Genomic DNA, 5,574 nt, shown 5'->3' with positions numbered 1-5,574 from the left:
AGGAATGGGATTTAAATGCTGCTAGCATATTATGGATTCTGTCATCCCTCTAGGTGGGGTGGGGAATTAATTTTTTTCTCAGTTTACCATGTAGCTTGAAAGAGCCATTTCAGTTGTGAAAGTAGAAGGGGGTATCAGAAGCCAAGGAGGCTCCTGAAATCCATCCCCAAATATTCAGAAGGGGGCTTGGGTCACATCTCATTTAAGAATATATATATATACATATATGACACTCAAGAGTTTTCTTCTTTCAAAAAGTTGTATTCATGGCTTACCTATGGACAACTTCAAACTCGTGTAATCCTCTGAGCCCCCATTTTCCTCTCCTGTCTCTTCTTCAGTAGACTATACCTCCTGTATTTTAGTAGGAAAACTGAAATTGGTTTCAGTGTGACTATACCTGTTTACTGCAGCTAAAACAGTCACCTGCAAAATTGTCCAGGAGAAATAGGTCACAGTCCTGTATGGCAGAATTTATTCTGGTGTGAGGAGTTACTTGTCAAGATTTCTTGTTGTGTGTATACCATGATTATACAGAGCATGCAAACTCAGCTTTATGTGATGTTTACCTGGAGGCCGTGGTTTCTTTGGGATCAGAGATTTATATTCATTGAATGGTTCTGCCTGCTTTATCCTGTTGAAAGGATCCCTGACCATAAAATTTTTGCATCAGTTGAGATTTAGTAAATTTGTTTGGGCTCCTGAGTGTGCTTTCAGTTGGACTCCTACTTGAAGTAGTGGTATTGTTCTCATGAGCAATTTGGAAGCCCAGATCATGATCTATTTCAAAGGTGTTTCACTTCTTCCTGCCTCACTTATTATTCAAGTATACCTTCACCTGCTCGACTTCAGTGATCAGAAAGGGACAGCTTAAAACTTTGTGTCGTCTTGGCATTCAGAACTGTAGTCAAAGATCACAAGATGACTTTGAAAGATACAAGCCCTTGGCTTGATTCAGCAGCTCTTTTCTTTGCAGTGAAGAAAATTTGTGTAAAACACTCTTGACGTGGAAGCAGTAGTCCAGAGAGAAACAAGTGAGCAAGTCTGCAGTGTAACCTGGCTGCCTAGTCCAGGCAGGCAGCTCTTTTACTTCATTGGCAGCAATTTAAGAGAAAACAAAATCAGGAAGTTCTAGCATACAGGCAGGTATTGGCTGGGGAGCCAACTTCCACGTCATTTGTGCCCAGAGCACATTGGTGTGGAGCTGTTCATCTGGTTTGTACTTCTTTGATAAGAAAAAAGACCAGGAGCTGACATCATTGTGGGGCACTGACTAGAGAGCTCACAAACGTTATGTCCTTCCCAAAAGAGAAAGAGATGCTGTACCCTTTGCAGACTTTCTCCTGAGCAGGTGTGGCCCAGAGAGCTTGCCAGTTCTGTGATTCATGATGTGCTCTGTAAACATGACGCAGCCTGAGTGCGGTGCAGCTGCCCAGATGCTGTATTTGACTGCATCTGGAAGTACAGTTTGGTGGATTTAAACTACTCTTCTACAAATCTCTAGACCCAGAAGAGTTTCAGGATGAAAGCAGACAATGTGGAGAGTGGAACAGCTCAAACATTGCAGCAAGCTGCATGATTTTAACCTGAAAAGTGTTCCATAGGTTCCCCAGTGCCTCATGTGATAAAGCTGCACAGAAAATGGATGGTTTATATTCTAAAGCTTCAGTATAAATCAATGGCATATCTGATTATGTGTTTTCATGCTTTCTTTCCATACTTTTTTTCCTCTTTACCTCTTTTTCTGTGTGCATCTGGGTGAAAAGAGGGGCTTGGAGTCTAGAATATTTTTCACATGGCCCTTCATATGTTTTAAAGTTTAAGCAAGAGATCTTCTCTTGCACTTTTTTTTTTTGGCCTAATAAACTGGTAAACATGCTTTTCATGCTCTGTGCAACTCCTGTTGTCTCTTCGCAAATGCAGTTGTGTAGTCCTCTAGCAATTCAGATCCTCTTTCGCAAAGAAGTTAGTGCTGGCAGATCTGGTGAAATCATCTGAACAGGAAAGATGCTGGTGCTTGCTGGTACCAACGAAAAGCCCAAGTCAAGTATTTCAGTGCTCATGCACTGTTGGTCTTCATTTGGTAACATGGTGTCAACACACATAGCAGTCACTATAACACCACTGAGTGCAATGTGGTGGAAATAGATTTCCAGTGTAGCATTTGCCAAAATTTGAAAGTGAAACTTCAAGGCAATGGAAAAGGCACCTTCTCATTCAGGGGTGTTTTTAAACATACCCCTGAAGGGGTGGGTTAGCCGAATGCATGACTTGGTGGGAGCAAACTGGCAGGTGGCTTCTCAGAGCATGATCTGGTGGGCTGGTGAATCAGCCTGCACAGTATTTGTTGTTCATCTGAGGTATTGCCATCAGTCAGAGCTTCTCTGCAGTGACTTGGCCCAAGGACGAGTTACGTTCACTGTCAGCCCCTCTCCCAGAAAGGGCAGAAATACAGTATCAACAATTAACATCAATTAGCATCAATTAATGAATTCTGAGAACTTTAATAAAAGGTTTTCTACTCAGATGTATGTGACTGAAAATATGCTGTGACGCTTTCTGTTCTGCTTTTTTGCAAAGTATCTATTACACATTTGGGTGCTTTCCTCCCTGGAGTGTCTGGCACATCTCTGATCCATGCATTAGTACTTGAGCTTTCACTTTTACCTGCTTTCAGTAGGAGCTTCTTGCATCCCTGAGCTGGGGTCGTGCTCTGCTTCAAGGCATGGTATAAATACATATACACACCTAAGGCTCACAGAAATAGCAGGCAGGAGTCATTTTTTGGGGAGGTATTGTGTGAGAAGCAAGAATAATTAAAAGGACTTCAAATTCTCTTTAAAGGCTGAATTACTTTGCATTACACAGCATTAGAAAACACTGATGGCAGGGAGGATCCCTGGTGCACAATGCCATTTTTTGGATGGGTGCAGGATGGGTATTGCCGTGTTCAGACTTGCAGCTGCTCTAGGGCTCAGTGAAGCTCCCAAGTTAGAAGCAGACAGCTTGTGTCCTCAAACTGGAGCAAGTTAGGCACCAAATCCAAATTTTAGATCCCTGGCATGTCATCTTAGTTACTGCCTGATGCCAGCAGTGCTCTGGGTTTTGCCAGTCAAGTTCCCTTAGTATCCAAAATTGTTTCAGCCTCAGCAGCAGAGAACGTCAGTCCTGAGTTACATCTGCATTCATACTGCTCTTGCACACAATGCTCTGCCTTGCCTGTGCATAGGCACTGCTTAGAAAGTTGGGCAAATTCTTGTCCTTCCTTGGATAATGGCAAGGAAAGGCAGCAGTAATGGAGTTACCTGCAGTGTAACACTGTCTTCTCCTGCCTAGTCCCGTCCCATTTTTAGCAACTCAAAACCAAGAAGCTTTTACCATTCTCCTAGAAGTACTGTTGCAGAAAGTAGAACAGCCATTTCAGATATTTTTCTCTTGCACTACCTACAATTTTCTAACCTAAAATTTTCTTTATTTAATTTGATGAAGAAGGTGTTTAGAAATTTAATTTACAACTGATTATGTAAGGCACACAACCATCTTTTGGTGCATTAAGACAAAAATGCTTCCTTCATGAACACAAAAGTGTATTGTCTGAGAGGGCTGCTGTTCAGTGGCCTCACATTGGAGAGAGAATTTTTTTAATAAATTCTAAAAAACAACAGGGCTAACAGGCTAAAGGAGAAGTGGGCAGAATCTGCTGTTAATAGTAGATTTCCATTTACAATTACTTCCATGTTGAAATATGATGAGAGGTTTGTGAGGTACTGTGAACTCTGTTCCCTCCAGGATGTTTCTGAAGAACTGCTCTTGATGTTTGGGCAGATTTTGGCTCTGAACTTCTGCTAGGTTTTTAAAGAACACTACATGCTTCGAGCAAATCTGCTGTGTTTCTTCCAGCCTGGGTGTTTTCCTCTTATTTTACATTTTATGTACTAATACTTTCAGCATTTTTCTATCAAACATGAGTGGCAAACTGTGTGGAATTGTTGTTCCTCCCGGACATTTTAGGTATGTAAATAGTTTTCCTCCATGTGTCTTAGATGAAGACTCAGTGATGTGGCTGTCATAGAGAGAGTGACCAAATGATGCTGTAACTGTGCTGCTGTATTTCTACCTGTGATGTACTTGAAGGAGGATGCCCTTCTCCACCTCCATGCTCATTCTGTTTTCTTTTTTTTTCTTTTTAATCCATTGCTGTTGGTGCTCTTTCATAGGCATCTTATTTTGATTTTTTTTAATAGCTGCCACATTTTTCTTTCCTTCAATGGGCACTTCATCTTAATATCTTAATTTGAGATCTGTACAACTGTCTGGGGTTTGTATGTCCTGAAGAAAGGAGGACCTGCTGGAGGAAGATTATTTTGGACCAATGTACTTCTGCTTTGTGACTGTGAAATGTTAATCTTTTTGTAATCTAAGAACAAAAAATGTTTAGTAAAGGGATATATTTTGTGTTTTTTGAAACTTTTCAGTGCAATGAACAAAAGAGGAGGATACTGAAGAAGTGTATGTGCAAAATTTTAAAATAAAATTTTAAATTATATATTATATATATCCATCTAGATGTATAATCGTTATTATTCTGCCTTTGTCATGAACATTCCCTGAGTCTCTTTATGTGTATTACTAATTGTGCAATGTGGACAAGTAGCACACTCTGCTTTACAAGGGAAGAGAACTGATGATTCACTGACAAAGGTCTCACTGTTGAGTTAGTGAAGTAAATTCCTGTGAGGTGCATTAGCGTTTGGGTTGATGTGGAAGAGTTCAGCTGTAGGATAGCTGTGAGAGCTTTGTGCTGCCATCAGATCATGATTCATTGCTCAGACTGCCAGTTGCCGTGTTCTGACTCAGTGAAGAGCTATGCAAAGTGATCCAGTACCAGCTCTCTGAGGCATTGGGTGTAATTCTGGAAATGACAACACAGTTGGAGTAAGTTTTCCGTCATCCTCACTTCCTTAGGAATCACTGTCTTAAATTCTGCTCTGAGTTTATGTTTAAGGGTGAATTCATAGATTCCACTGATGGTCTCATGGTTATTTAGTAACCCACAGTGCTTTTGCAGGTACTGAAGACGCAGGAACAAACACCAGCCTCGCCCTGTACCAGCACAGCCACAGACAATGCCACCTGGGTTACCAGCAAGAGAATGAAAACTGGGCACTTATCTACTCATTATATTTTGAAATATTGCATTGCAGCGCAAGTGGTTCTCCTGCTTCCTATTTCACCTCATGCTTGGTAAAAGAGCAGTGAAAACATCTGTTCTAGTGCTACTCCAGTTTTTAAAGTGCTGCACGTGCCCATTGTATCCACTGAGCACAATGGAGGGTGCAGAGAGAGGTAGTGTGTTACTTTCACTCTTGCTTCACTACTCTCCCCTTAAGTCCTACAGTTTATTACTGCAGTCCAACCTCAGTGTCAAGTTTAAAATTGCTGTGCAAATAAAACTTCAGTACTGCTTTGCCTGGCTTGCTGGTGTCAGCTGAATAATAGGTGTTGGTAGCATGCAGTGACAGGGAACTGTTGCACACCAACTGAACCTAAAGGACCTTGTTCCACATCATCCTC

General features: G+C 41.3%; 1 protein-coding gene across 1 annotated transcript in view; it reads left to right on the top strand.

Annotated features, from left to right (window-relative positions):
* The window catches only part of PPM1H (protein phosphatase, Mg2+/Mn2+ dependent 1H), a 139,823-nt gene extending 135,080 nt beyond the window's left edge, over positions 1-4,743 (top strand). Inside the window, exon 13 of the mRNA XM_017733089.1 lies at positions 1-4,743. This exon is cut by the window's left edge and continues 383 nt beyond it. The gene's annotated coding sequence lies outside the window, so the exon portion shown is untranslated.
* The last annotated feature ends 831 nt before the right edge of the window (positions 4,744-5,574 follow it).

This window comes from Corvus brachyrhynchos, unplaced genomic scaffold, assembly GCF_000691975.1.
Source record: "Corvus brachyrhynchos isolate BGI_N302 unplaced genomic scaffold, ASM69197v1 scaffold32, whole genome shotgun sequence".
Taxonomy (NCBI): Eukaryota; Metazoa; Chordata; class Aves; order Passeriformes; family Corvidae; genus Corvus; species Corvus brachyrhynchos.
Note: the sequence above shows the minus strand (reverse complement) of the source record. Positions and strands in the feature narration are given on the sequence as shown.